Below are 16,163 nucleotides of genomic sequence, written 5' to 3'. Positions count from 1 at the left end.
GCTTCGGATGCAAAATTATCATCAATTAAGGCATCATCTTCAAATGGATCAACATCAAAGGGTACAAATGCTTCAGATGGGTCAGGTTCAAAGGAGGAACATGGTGGAGGAATTTTCTTCACCTTTGTCCAAAACTTGGAGAGAGGAGTGGAACCCATGGGAGAAGATGCCTTTGGAGTTCAATTCGAAGGGTGAGAACCTTTGGACCTAGGGATTTTCGAGAAAAGTAAACCTAGAACCACCCTTTGTTTTTCTTCTTGGGTGCAAGAACATCAGGAGATTCGGTGGAGTCAGATGTGTTTTGGCCAAAGCAACTTCATGATAAGAGGCATCATCAGAGAGAGATGCTTAGACCTTTTTGGAAGATCTAGGGACAGAGGCGAGTGGAGTCATCATTGAAGGAGGGCCAAGTAGAGCTTTGGGGGCTTCGAGGTCCAGAATTACCACGGCTTTGCTCGTGGTAGTGGTTGCGTCAATGAGGATAGGCTGAGATAAGGTACTATTTCGTGCCTTTTTCTTGGTGAGTGAGGGTGATGCAGACAAAGAGTTAGCCTTCAAGTCCTTGAGAGACCGTGACCCACTTCTCCTAGTTTTCACCATGGCTGCAAGAAAAAGAAAGAAAATTGCCACATGGAAAAGAGAAACCGTAAAAGAAAAAGAGAAGAAGAAGGATGGAGACGGTTGAGAGAATGGGACCCTAGTTGTCCGAATATAAAGAATGAGAGAGTTAAGGATTTGATCTTATTCCCTTTTTTAGAATATATGTGAATATACACTTTTGTAAAGTGCACGACAATACCCCAAAAAAATTGTCAACATTAACACAAAAACAAAATTGAGAAACAAGCCATAAAAGGAAACTTTTGGTCTTAAAAATATTATAAAGACAAAACAAAAAAAAATGTTACAACTTGCCCTTTTTGATACGCACGGATTGGGTTCCCCTTTCAATTTTTAAAATTTTTATTATTATTATTTTTTATATGTAGTAAATAACCAAAAGTACAAAAAATATCCCATTCTGATTGTGCCCAATATCTTCATGCCCTGTCCTTGGAGAAAGTAACAAACATTAATTCATAACATATTTTTGCTACAATGTTATAGAAAATATAGTTAATATGAATCATGCTTATTATTATTATTTAAAAAAAAAATAACAAAAAATACTTACTCCTGTCAAAAAAATATTTTATCCAAATTAATAAGTGTGTATGAGTCTTACAAAATTTTCCAACAGTATATCTTAAGCATTTGTGTGTGATTGTGAAAGCAGAGATCATTGCCCTGTATAACAATGTTAGCCTTTTTTAGGGTCATTGCCCTATGTGGCAATTTTTAGCCTTTTTCTCAAAGAGTACCTAGATCAGACGCTTTCACACTACACTGAGGGTAGCCTTTATCAGTGGTAGACTATCTTCTACATAATTTTTGTTACATAGTTCCAACTTACTCAAAGATAGCAATCACACAACAATGCAGGTAGCTCTATTCTAAAATAGAGCCCGAGAATACCTTTTAAGGATCATATGCTCACACACTATAAACACTCTATTCTAAAATGGAGCATGAGAATACCTTTTAAGGATCATATGCTCACACACTATAAACACAGATTGATTTGGAAGAATTTTAGTTGGAAGGACTATTTATTTTGATTTGATTTTTTTTAAAATGTGCATGATATATATTAACTATAAAGTCTAACATGCAGTAAAAATACATTCTGTCACAACGTTTGAGACTTTCTCTTTGACAAGAACAAGAAGACATCAAGCAAATTTTTCTAGCATAGGGATATGGCACATCAAAAATAATATTTAATTAGTACAAACCTCCAAGGATTTCCTGAGGGAATCAAACCTAATTGTATCAAGGGATTTTGTGAAAATACCTGCAATTTGTTTGTCAATCTTAATATATTCTAAGACCAAAATTTTATTTTCAACAAGTTCTCTAATAAAATGATGACGAATGTCAATGTGTTTAGTGCGAGAGAGTTGAACATGATTTTTTGAGATATTAATTTCACTAGTATCATTGCAAAAAATAGTCAAAGTGTCAAGATCAAACCCATAATCTGTCATCATTTCTTTCATCCATAATAATTTAGTACAACAGCTTCTTGAAGCTATGTACTCAGCCTCAGTAGTTGACAAGGAGATTGAATTTGTTTCTTGCTGTGCCAGGTAACCAGATTGTTCCCTAGGTAGAAACATCCACCACTTGTACTTTTTCTGTCATCTGCATTGCCTGCCCAATCAGCATCACTAAAACAAACAATGTTAGAGTTTGTTTCCTTTGAGTACCAAATTCCATACTCCTGAGTACTATTCACACAGTGAATGATTTGCTTTACATCTGTCACATGAGATTCAATAAGATTCCCTTGATATCGAGCACACACCCCAACATTGTAGCTGATGTCAAGATGACTAGTTGTGAGATACAGAAGACTTCCAATCATGCTTCTGTGTAATGTTGGATCTACCTTTACACCATTTTCATTCTTGGTCAGTTTGACCATGGTTCCCATTGGTGTTTCGACATGTTTAGCGCAGACTCCATCCCAAATTTCTTGATCAAATTTTTGGCATACTTACTTTGAGAGAAGAAGGTTTCATCTTCTGTCCGTTTGACTTGCAATCCTAGGAAGTAATTTAACTCCCCTACCATGCTCATCTCAAACTCATCTTTCATTTGCCTGACAAATTCCTGCACTTGAGTGTTAGAAGTGGAACAAAAAATAATATCATCAACATAAATTTAAGCAATAACAATGTCAGAATCAACATTTTTAATGAAAAAAGTTTTATCAACTCCATCTCTCTTATAACCATTTAAAACAAGAAATTGAGTTAACCATTCATACCAGGCTCAGGGAGTTCGTTTCAAACCATAGAGGGCCTTTTTGAGTTAAAAAATATTATCTGGAAAATGTGGATCTTTGAAACCCTTTAGTTGTTCAACAAATTCCTCTTCATTTAATATACCATTAAAAAAACATAGATTTGACATCCATTTGGTATAGTTTAAAACCAACAATGCATGCCACGTCTAGTAATAGCCTAATAGACAAGTCTAACAACAGGGGTAAAGGTTTCATCAGAGTATACCCCTTCTACTTGTGTGTAACCTTGTGCCACCAACCTAGCCTTATTTCTAATTATTTTACCAAATTTATCAGTTTTATTTTTAAAAATCCATTTAGTGCCAATAATGTTGGTGTGATTAGGCCTAGGAACAAGAGTCCAGACATCATTTCTAGAAAATTGTTCCAACTCTTCTTGCATTGCTTCAATCTAGGATTCATCACACAAAGCCTCTTTCACATTTTTAGGCCCAAATGATGAAGTAAAACACACAAATTGAACAAGATTCACATACCTTCTTCTTGTGACCATACTATCCTTAATGTTACCAAGAATGAGGTCAGTAGGGTGATTATTTTTTACTCTAGCAAAATGTTTCCTCTTAATTGAATCTGTGATAATTTCTGGACCCTCTGTCACTGTTTGTCCAGAGGTTGTTGCAACAGATTCGGTTTTTGTTACGACTGTTTCTGAAACTGTGGGCACAAAATCACTTCCAGGTACATCAGATGATTATCTTTGAGTATTTTCATCGATTAACCTGTCAATTTCTTCTTCACTGGAATATTCAGAAAAATCTTTCAAATCATTAATGACAACATTTGAAGATTCCATCACAGTTTGAGGTCCCATTTTATAAACACGATAAGCTCTACTATTAGTGGAGTAGCCAAGAAAAACACCCACATCACTTTTGGCACCAAATTTTCCAATATTTCCTTGATCCCTAAGGATGTAACACACACAACCAAACACTTGAAAATAACTTACGTTAGTTTTTTTACATTTCCAAATTTCATATGGAGTTTTCCTAGTACCTGATCGTAAGAATACATGGTTGATTATGTAACAAGCAGCGTTAATTGCCTCAGTCCAAAGTCTTTTTGAAAGGTTTTTTCTATTCAACATTACCCTATCCATTTCCTTTCAAAAACTCCATTTTGTTAAGGAGTTTTAGGCATTGAGAACTCATGAGAAATAGCTAGTGATTTATAAAAATCATCATAAACAGTATTCTCAAATTCTTTACCATGATCACTTCTGATTCTTACAATCTTACCTATAGTGCAATCATTTTCAACTCTTAATTTCATGCAGAGTTTTAAAGGCATCAAAAGTATCTGATTTTTCTCACAAGAAATCAACCCAAGTAAAACGAGAAAAATCATCAACACAAACAAAAATGTACATTTTTCCCTTAATACTTTCAACTTGAATAGGACCCATAAGATCCATATACAAAAGTTCAAGAACTGTTGAAGTATTAATTCCTGTGACACTTTTGTGAGAATTTTTCAATTGTTTCCCCAACTGGCAAGGTTCACATTTACCTGCAAATTCTTTACCCAATTTAGGTAACCCATGAACTGACCCTGCACTTGCAATCTTTTTCAAACTTTTGAAATTTATATGTCCCAGTTTTTCGTGCCCTAAATCTGTTGTATTACCTATGACCAAATGACATGTGAGTGTTGGTGAGAGTGTATAAAAATTATCAATGGATCTATATCCTTTCAAAACACTCATACCAGTTTGATCAACAACATTGCAATAATCATGAGAAAAATTTATTGTGAATCCTTGGTCACAGATTTGACTTATGCTAATCAAATTAGCCTTAATTCCTTCTACAAGAAAAATATTTCTCAATTTCGGTAACCCATCCAGATTTAGGGTACCTTTTCCAACAATATTTCCAGCTATACCATCACCAAAAGTTACAGCACCACATTTCGAAGATTTGAAATTAGTGAGTATACTTATATCACCTGTCATGTGTCTAGAACATCCACTATAAAAATACCAAGATTTAGATGCACGAGTTTTATAACAAGTAAATGCAACATGACAATTTATCTTTTTTCTCTATCAAAACCTTTTTGGATGGTTTTTTCACAATCTGTTTTGTTCTACTATAATGATTGAGATAATTATTTTTGAAAAAGAAATCATCATAGTAAAATATCTAGGCCGAATGTGCACTCTCACTCCATAGAAATGACAAATGGGAAAAAGATGCCCACTTTTATTGCTTCTGAGAACCTCGGTCTGTGTAACATCTATTGGAATAGACTGTACTTTTGTAGCATCAGTCAACGGAGATGTTACTGCAGAAACATTTGTGGTTGAGCCAGAAATAATTTCAGATTTTACAAAATGGTTTTGCCTTTTGATTTGGACCCATCAGATCCTAATCCAAAAAAATTACCTGCTTTTTGACCTACAACAATTACATCATCCAAAATCCTAGAATTTGGATTAAGCATTTTTACACCTTTAACCATGTGATTAATTTCATTTGATAATCGCTTAATTTCACAGTCTTTAGCAATAACTTTATTCTCAAGATTCTTTACAGTATTTTCAAGTTCATTATTCCTTTTTTGTAAATATTTGTTATTTCTTGCCATTAAGCGATTGTCAGAACATACTTTTAACCACAGATCGTACATGTCTTTGTAGGACTCTTTCAAAGAATCCTCATCCAGATCGGATTCACTGCATTCACATTCAGAATTTTGTTCTTGAACTGTGTTGTCAGACAAACAAACCTTTTTTTAACTTGTGAATTTAAAGTTAATCCAAAAACAACAGAAGTTAAGGCAAGGTTTGAGTTATCTTCTTCATCGCTACTTCCAGATTCCTGATCACTCCAAGTAGCTGCCATTACCTTTTTGTTCTTCTTCAGTGTATTGGCACATTCAGATTGAATATGACCAAATCCTTCACATTCCCTGCATTGTACACCTCTTTTATTGCTATTATCAAAATGTTTAGAGAAGTGGTTACCTTTGGAAGATTTGAATGTAGGTTTCTTATTTCCAATTTTTTTAATGTACTTTTGAAACTTTTTGGTCAACAAGGCCATCGCATCTTCTCCATCATTTTCATCTGAGCCTTTCTTCTTTGATGATTTGAGATCAACTGATTTCTCTTTGAGAGCATTTGGTTTTCCCTTTTGACGGATTTGTTGATTTAGTTCAAAAGTTCGTAGTGAACCCATCAACTCCTTTACTTTCATTGTGTCAAGATTTTTTGCCTCCTCAATAGTCGTGGGTTTAGTTTAAAATCTGTCAGGAAGAACTCTAACAATTTTTCGAACTAACACGCTATTTTCCAATTTTCCACCCAAGACAAAATATTCATTAGAAATATTAGATAATCTTTCATAGAATTCGGCGAGGGACTCAGTTTTAGTCATTCTAAGATTTTCAAATCTTGTAGTTAACATTACAAGCCTAGAGCGCTTGACATCAGTAGTTCCTTTAAATTGAGTTTGAAGAATTTGCCAAGCCTCTTTGGTGGACTCACATGAAGAAATTAATTTTACATATCCTTCACCAACACCATTAAAGATAGCATGCAAGACTTTGTTATTATAACTAAACAATTTGTCTTCAGCATCAATCTAGTTGATTTTAGATTTTACCTTTGTGAGATCATCAGATTCAATAGGTGGTATCCGACCTGTTAAGATTGATCTCCATGCCTTTTCATCCAATGATTTGATGAAAGCTTTTATTCTAACTTTCCAATAAGGATAGTTAGTGTCATTCAACAAGGGAGGATGCGTTATTGAACCACCTTTTGCAAAGAAAGACATTTCACAAGACACAAAACAAACGAAAAAAATACAAGATTGCACTAAGAGTTTAGTGACCCGCTTTGATACCAATTGAAATTCTGTATTTTAATATAACCACGTGATTTAAAATGAAAAACTTAATTAAATGCGGAATACTGATTAAGTTGTTTCGATAGATTTCGGTTTTATTAACACTACTCATGCAACTATTACAATAGAAACAGAAAAAATAGGTAAAAATATTCAGAAATCCTTTCAGATAACCTACATCCACGGGGCCACGCCCAGAGAATAAACAAATTAGTAAAGAAATAATGCGTACAAAAGTATTGACTTAAACAATGTTAGACTCCCTCTTAAGCTATTGTCGCAATCTTGTTGTACCCTTCTCTACAAATCTGATTTTGATGAAACGCTGATTCACTTGAACTCCCTTCAAAGAATAGTGAATGCTCACTTCCTCCCGAAGTGAGACTTAGATTAAATCATTTCCTGAAGATCCTTATAAACACGTTCACAATAGTCTCTACCTGTTTACAAGGGACTAGATAGATATCTACAAGTACACTCAAGACTCTCACAAAGATTAAGGTGAGCAAACTTAATATCTACAAAGAAAACACTCTTCAAAATAACATAATGTTTACAAATTTCCAAAGTGGATGAGATGAAATTTCCAAGGGCCTTGTTAGGGTATTTATAGGTGTAGAAATCGTCCAAGGACAGCTTTCTCTGAGATCTTTGTAATCAATTTGTAAATTTCTCTGATTTAGGAAATTTGCCCGCCAGATGAATTTTGTGTCGACAGAAAAAGAAACTGATGAGTCAGCATTGACATCAGACCTATCCGACAAAATGAACATGGTCATTTCTTTTTACCATGTTCATTTTCGAAAACTTCCTTATTCCTGAATGAACATAATCCCTGAAAATATTCTCATAAGATAATTTAAATACAATATTTTACCAAGAAAAATTGATTGTGATAAACAAGGTAAAAATTGTATTCACACTGAATGAGATTTTCACACTAAAAACTAGTTGAATTATATGATAATTATTTAAAGTTATGCTGCTGATTTTTCTCCATTTAAAATATTTTATCTAAAATAAAGTTAGCCAATAAGGATTTTTACAATTAGTAAGACTTATTAAATTTGCGCTGGTCTCTATTTTTCGTGGGTTGCATGCCAAATTGGACTTTATTTTTATTTTTTTACAAATCGGTATTTAACCTTTTAGTTTTAATTGATATTGTCATGTCTTTAACAATAACTTCGTTAAAAAATTCACTAAAAAAAAACCCACAACAGATATTATCAAATGTAATCTTATCTCACTACTACAATTTAAAAAGAGTTTTCTTGCCAATTTTTAAGTTAGATTTTTGTTGCTTTTCAAAATTTTAACGAGCGATATTTATTTAGTCAACGAGAAATTAAGACTTTATAAAACATGATGAGAGAGAGGATGACTTTCTATTGTTTGTTTTTGTTTATTTTTACCGAAATAGCGAGAGAATTTTTTGTCATTTTTTGTGAGAAAAGTAACGAGAATGCTCCTCAAAGAATGAGGAAAGCCTTTAATCATTGCTTTCCTCACAAAAGCCATGAGAAATGATTGTTCTCACAGAAGTTACAAGAAAGATTCCCCATTTCTGATTACTTTTTACACAAAAGAGACGTGATACCCTTTTAAAAAGTGACAAAAATGCCTTGAAGCATAGCATAGGAAGTGACGATAAAGGGAGGTTTTAGAATTTGTTTAAAACCATTTTTGTGAAATGATTATGAAACCGAGAAGAAAGGGTGTGGGACTAGAACTGGTTTTAAATGTTTTTCAATATTATATAGTTCTCAATACAGATAGTGGAGGTAAAAGAACAGATCAAAGACAAGATTCAGGTTCAGCAACTCAGAATGGGAAGATTCAGTATTCATCAAGTTTACAAGGCTTTATCTGGAAGTAAAAAGGAAGTTAGATGACACAGAGAAGTTTGGGGTCGTTTTAGCATACCAAAACACAGGATAATCTTATGGCTTGCAATGTTAGATCGGCTTCAGACCAAGGTGAGACTATATAAATTCAATATCTGCAATACCACTGAGTGTTTACTTTGTGGTATGGCTGAGGAGAATGTTGAGCATTTGTTTTTTGGCTGTCATCTCAGTAGAAATTGTCTGGACAGAGTAAAAAATTGGTTGGGTTGGAAGATGGCAGGAATTTCGCTTAAACAAGTCCTTCGTTGGATCTCTAGAGCCAAGATTAGTGACTTTAGGAAGAAATTTTTTGCTGCAACCATTGCAGCGATAGTATATCATATATGGAGAGCTCGAAATGAAGTTTATTGGAATCATTGTATCCCAACAATTGAGATAATAGTGAGAAGAATTAAAAGTGAAGTGAAAATTAGAATTACAAATACATGGAAAAAAGAACTAACACAGCAGGATAGGGATTGGGTGGAAATACTGTAATTAGTTATACTAGCTGGGTTGTTTTATTAGCCCTGCTTAGTTTGTAAATTTGAAATTGAAGTAATTCACATTGAGCTGATTGATAAAAAAAAAAAATTGATAGATTAAAATTTAAATAGTTTGGTTATAGTCATATTACTTATTCAAATATTTGTTCAATATTAATTAATTTTTTTATAAGTTCATAAATCTAAAATTACACTTATTGTAAAACTAAATATTAAAAAAGTAAATTAAAATTACTGAATTACCCTACTTATCCATTCTTGTTGTATAGGAGATCAGATATCTTGTCATATATGTCTTATTTTCATCGAACTGCAATGTAATATAGAAGTTAATTCATACTTGCATTTCTACCAAAACAATAAGTTATAAAAAAAAAAAGAGTCCTTCAAAATAAAAAGACTCACCTTTTTCTAACGTATGCTATAACTAACATTTAGTTGGCTCTAAAACAATAATTCATGTTAGTTATGATTAATTTAGGGCAATTAGTCATAAATTAACATAATTTTATAATTGAGAATATTTATAAATTGTTACCGCACTATCTAAGTAATGAAATATAGTTGTCCTAACTTATCTATTATCATCAACCAGTTTGCTAATGATTTTGTTGAACTTTCTACGTCTTGTGGGCTAACAAGCTAGGTTCCCATGTTCTATCATAGAACATCAAATGTGACTTTTAATTATCATACATCGTCTACAAAATACATCTATACATAATGGGAAAATGTTAAACTATTTTATAATAAGATATATGATAGAGCGTCCCCATTAAATAGGACTATCTAAACCTATAAACATACAATTCACAACACAGAAGTTCAAAATCAATTTTTAAGTACACATTTAGCTTCAATAAGATATATATTGAGTTAAAGCAATACCTCAATCCAAAAAACATAGTTAAAGCTCCGATTATATCCAGACTCACTACTTGTTGTACATCTTCAGAAGTGATATATATTAATGAGTAACTATGTATAAATTCTGGTTCTCCCATTATTTGAACTATATCTTGTTCTCCCTTAACTCTGATGAATTCCCTCACCATGAATCATAGACTACTGTGCGTGTGAGTCATGAAATCTTCGTTGATTAACTGAGCTTGAGCTTCTAGTTGAGATACTTCAACAACAAAGGGAGATCTAGTTGATGGCACGTGTGGACTCGGTGTTGACTCACTTTTCTCCTTGGACTTGCTTGTTGTCTTAACTGAAATTTTCTTTTTTGAAGCACGTTATGTTAAAGAATATAATTCAATCGAAATTGTAAAATCAAATATACAACTCTATGATAAATAGAAGAACAAAATTTAAGAAGAACACACTACTACAAAAACATGCTTTTATGACACTTTTTTAGGGCACTCACCTAGATGCGAGCCCTAAAAACAACTCTTGGACTTTTTATGACACTCATTGAGAGTCCTCAAAGAATTTATTTTAGGACACGTGGTGTGAGCCCTAAAAACTGATGTCCTAAAAGTTAAAAAAAAAATTAACAAAAGTTCCTGGATTTTTTAAAACAATCATTGAGAGTCCTTAAAGAATTTATTGTAGGACACGTAGTACGAGCCCTAAAAACTTATGTGTGTCCTAAAAGTTTGAATAATTATTTTCAACAAAAGTTTTATTATATATAAAATCATAAAATAAATAAAAAAAATACTTAGCCCATTCTCTCTCTCTCTCTCTCTCTCTCTCTCTCTCTCTCTCTCTCTCTCTCTCTCTCTCTATCTCTCTTCCTTGGATTCCCTCTCTCTTCCCCCATTTCTATTTCTCTCTCTCTCTCGCAACTTGTTGCCAAGCCACGAACGACGGCTCTCCGGCCACCCCCCAGCTACACGTGCCGCCCAGGCATCTTCGCTGGCCCCCAAAAGCCCTAGCCTCGCGAGCCCCTAGCCCCACGCGCTCCTAGCCCTATCGACAGAGCCTCCAAAGTTCGGCGACTATGTGAGTTTTCAAAACATTTTGGGCATTTTCCAACCACCTCGAGCCACCCCGAGCCAAATGACCATCACCATTGCATTCCTTGTAATTTGGGCTTCAGAACCCACTAAAGGATCTAACTGAACCACCACCGTGGGGTGGTGGCACCGCCGTCATCGCCGGAGCTCTGACGAGAACTTTGGCTACTAATTAATATTTAAAAAATTAAAAGTAAACTTTTCAAGACTCGTAATGCGAGCCCTAAAAAAATTCTTTTAGGGCTCACAATGCGAGAGTATCAGTGGCCACGACCATTGGCTGTTGTCCCCCAGGCCGCGACTAGGGATGATAGTGGCTGCATCCATAGTGCATTTTCAGCCTCCAAATTTCAATTTTCCAAAAAACGTCACATTCTCATCCCACGTGATTTTGTAACCTCCATACACCTAATGTGGGATAAACATATCTCTTCAACAACTATATTACATAATGTCTCTATGAAATTCAAACATAAATGTGTAACTCTCAATCTATACACTATTGGGCAATATTTGGGAGTTAATAATTTGTAATTGATTTTGTAACTCCAAAATATGTTACATTTGGATACACATATATGTCTAATTTTGTAACTCTCTACAATATGTTACAAGGTGTGAAAAATCACATTTGTCACATTATTTAATCTAACATTATATTATATGAAATAATATAACATGTTGCACACCATCAAAATAAATATTAATAGTATCAATGGGAAATAATCAAGTTTTTAGTAATAAATTAACTATATGTGCCTTATCTCAGTTATAATAAATTCTCAGGCTATGGTACAATGTGTTCATTGCCAGTTTATAGTGAGCTATAACACTCAAAAGGACAAATGGACTCTTAATGAGATAATTTCACACTGTGTGCAAGAAGAGGATAGGCTGAAGGGTGAAAAGACTGAAAGTGCTCATGTTGCAACCACCTCAAAGAGCAACAACCAAAAGAGGACTCAAGATAAGAAAACTACAGTGGAAACTTCACAACCCAAGAAACAAAAGACTTAGGATAAGGGGCTTGCCTGCTTCTTTTGCAAGAAACCTGGGCATGTGAAGAAGGAATGTTCCAAATACATTGCCTGGCGTATAAAGAAAGGTAGACTTTTCACCTTTGTTTGTTCTGAAGTTAATTTGACTTCTGTACCTAACAATACTTGGTGGGTAGATTCTGGTGCTACTACTCACACAAGTGTTTCTATGCAGGTTTGCATTTGGAGCCGACAACCAAGTGATGCTGAAAGGTTCATTTATGTGGGTGACGGCAAAGCAGTTCCAGTTGAAGCCATTGGCACTTTTAGATTATCTTTTGAGACTGTTCATTTTATTGAATTAAGAGAGACTTATGTTGTACTGTCATTTAGATGAAATTTGGTTTCTATTTATGTTTTGGAAAACTTTGGTTATTCTTGTTCATTTAGGAATAATAAATTTAGTCTTTTTCTTAATTCTACTCTTGTTGTGACTGATTCTTTAATTAATAAACTATATATGCTAAATACAAATGTTTCATCTAATGAAACCTTGCAAACAACATCAAGAGGTACAAAATGAAAATTATCAAATGAGAATTCTACCATCTTATGGCACAAGCGCTTAGGGCGTATCTCCAAAAGTAGGATAAAGAGACTTGTGTCAGACAGAATACTTGAACCCCTTGATTACACGAACCTTGATGTATGTGTTGAATGTATCAAAGGGAAGCAGACAAACATTAGGAAGTTAAGTGCCAAAAGGAGTTCTGGCATCTTACAATTGATACATACTGATATATGTGGTCCATTTCCTATAGCATCTTGGAATGGCCAATAGTATTTTATCACTTTTATAGAAGACTATTCTCGTTATGGGTACTTATACTCAATCCATGAAAAGTCACAATCCTTGGACTTTTTTAAGGCCTTCAAAGCTGAAGTTGAAAATCAACTAGGTGAGAAGATTAAAGTTGTCAAATCTGACCGTGGTGGTGAATACTATGGTAGATATGACGACGTCCAGGACCTTTTGCCAAATTCTTAGAGGAATGCAGAATTTCCCCGCAATACACAATGCCAGGGCAACCTCGCATGAATGGTGTTGTTGAGAGATGAAACAGAATGCTTACGGACATGGTAAGAAGTATGATTAGTCAATCTTCTTTACCAGAATCACTCTGGGGAGAGGCACTTAAGACTGCAGCCTACATACTGAACAGAGTACCTAGCAAAGCTGCGGCTAAAACCCTTTATGAACTATGGACAAGAAAAAGGCCTAGCATTAAACACTTACATATTTAGGGTTGTCCAGCCGAGGCCAGGCCTTATAGGCTGCATGAAAACAAACTATACTCAAGAATAGTTAGTTGCTATTTTGTTGGGTATCCTGAGCGGTCGAGGGGTTTTAAGTTTTATGATTTCTCAAGTAAGTCATTTTTCAAGATGGCAAATGTGAGATTTCTTGAGGATGTTGTGTTTGAGGGGGAGATAAAGTTAGGAATGTTGTCTTTGAATATGAATCTATTCCTTTACCGAATATTGTTATTGACAATGATCAACCTGTTGACATTGTTCAAGACACAACTCAAGACAACAATGAAGAATTACTTATGGAACTCCCTCCTCAAAATCAATAGGTTGATCCAGAAGATCAAACCTAACAACCTCAAGAGGAAGTACCACTTAAGCGATCCACTAGAGAGAAAAGAAGTGCAATTTCAAATGAGTTTGACATAGGGATAATGGAAGATGATTCAATCAGCTTTCAACAAGTCAAACAAAGTTCTAATTGTCAAAAGTGGATTAATGCCATGAATGATGAGATGAAATCCATGAAAGACAATGACGTTTGGGATCTTTTCAAGTTGCCTGAAGGTGCGAAGTCTATTGGTTGGAAATGGATATATAAAACCAAAAGGGATTCTAAAGGCAACATTGAGAGGTATAAAGCATGTCTAGTCGCCGGGTTTTACTGAGAAGGAAGGTATTGACTACAAAGAAACTTTCTCTCCAGTATCATCAAAAGATTCTTTCAGAACAATAATGGCACTTATAGCTCCTTTTGACTTAGAGTTGCACCAGATGGATGTTAAGACAACTTTTCTCAATGCTGACAATGAGGAAACCATATATATGTCGCAGCAAGAAAACTTTGTATTTGGTGATCCAAAGTCTATGGTTTGCAAACTCAAAAGATCAATCTATGGTCTCAAGCAAGCTTCCCGGCAATGGTATCACAAGTTTCATCAAATCATTGTCTCATGCGGTTTTGAGGTCAATGTAGTTGATGATTGTGTATATCACAAGTTCAGTGGGAGTAAATTTATCTTCCTAGTGCTTTATGTTGATGACATACTTTTGGCTAGTAGGGATATATGCCTATTGCAAGAAACAAAGATATTTCTAACAAAGAATTTTGAAATGAAAAATCTTGGTGATCGCTCTCGGGGTGTCCTTGGGTTATTACAAAAGAGCTATATCGAGAAGGTACTTGCTAGATTAGGCATGAAAGATTGTTATGCGTCCAGATTTGGCGTAGATAGTGGGTATGTTGGGCAAATACTTAAGTGATTCCATCATGGATCATTGGAAAGCAGCCAAACGGGTTATGAGGTACATACAAAGAGCAAAGGATTACATGCTCACCTATCGTAAGTCAGAAATTTGGAGATCATTGGGTATTTTGACTTCGATCTTGTGGGTTGCCAAGATACTAAAAGATCCACCTCTAGCTATGTATACATGCTGTCAGGAGGAGCTATATCCTGGAGAAGTGCTAAGCAGTCACTCATACACTACTACAAAAAGGGTTTTTTAGGACTAGCATTGCAAGTCCTAAACAATTTTTTAGGACTCGCGGGGCGCGAGTCCTCTATTTGAGAGCCTTAAAAACTAAGGTTTTTTAGGACTCGCAACGCGAGTCCTAAATAATCTGGTTGAGTGCATTTAATTAAGTTTTTAGGACTCACAATGCGAGTCCTAAAAAATCTGGTTGAGTGCCTTTAATTAAGTTTTTAGGACTCGTTTTGCGAGTCCTAAAATAATGTTTTTAGGACTCGCAGTGCGAGTCCTAAAAAATCTGGTTGAGTGCCTTTAATTAACTTTTTAGGATTCGCTTTGCGAGTCCTAAAAGAATGTTTTTAGGACTCGCAATGCCAGTCCTAAAAAATCTGGTTGAGTGTCTTTAAGTAACTTTTTAGGACTCGCAACGCGAGTCCTAAAAAATCGGGTTGAGTGCCTTTAAGTAATTTTTTAGGACTCGCTTTGCATGACCTTAAAAGTAATTTTTTTTAAAAAAAAAAATACAGCTACAATTTTAATTTTGATTTAAAAATATATATCCATTTGAGTGTCGAATATCTATCAAAAGAAATTTGAAAAGAAAATACTAAAAAAATGGCAAAAAAATTTTACGAAATATAAATTTAAAATTTCTAAACATGTATTGTAATTAGCTAGCTATAACATCATTCATTTTTCTCTAACCAATTGTAAAAATGACATTGCCCATTCTTCTCTAACTTCATCAATTTCTTGAGTAGTATATGGTTTGTCGGAGGTGAACTGAAAAAAAAAAAAAAAAATTAATTATAATTATGTTAGTGGTAAAAAATTCAAAGCATATATAAAAATTGTACTAGATTAATACTATGTAGTTGTATATTGTTTATTACCTATTTCGACAAGAAATGTTTGATATGAGGGGCATTGATAAGTACATTCTTCATCATCCTCATAACGTAATATCCGCAGTCGCTATTGTTTGGTTGTTTACGACACTATATAAAAATTGGTAATACATGTACAATTCTTAGTATTAAATATCTTAAACATCTTTACATATACATAAACTATACAAATAGAAACATACCGTAGGTTGGAAATACATTACTCCCGATGAGCGTTTGTTGATCTTTTGACATGCTTTCATTCTTTCTGTGAAATACATCTCAAATGCATCATGGATGGTCTCCTTGATGGTTGTCCTGTTATCTAATGGTGCGTTGAGAGGATCGAGAAAACAACAATAATTCCAATTGGGATATAGTA

This window comes from Humulus lupulus, chromosome 9, assembly GCF_963169125.1.
Source record: "Humulus lupulus chromosome 9, drHumLupu1.1, whole genome shotgun sequence".
Classification (NCBI taxonomy): Eukaryota; Viridiplantae; Streptophyta; class Magnoliopsida; order Rosales; family Cannabaceae; genus Humulus; species Humulus lupulus.
Note: the sequence above shows the minus strand (reverse complement) of the source record.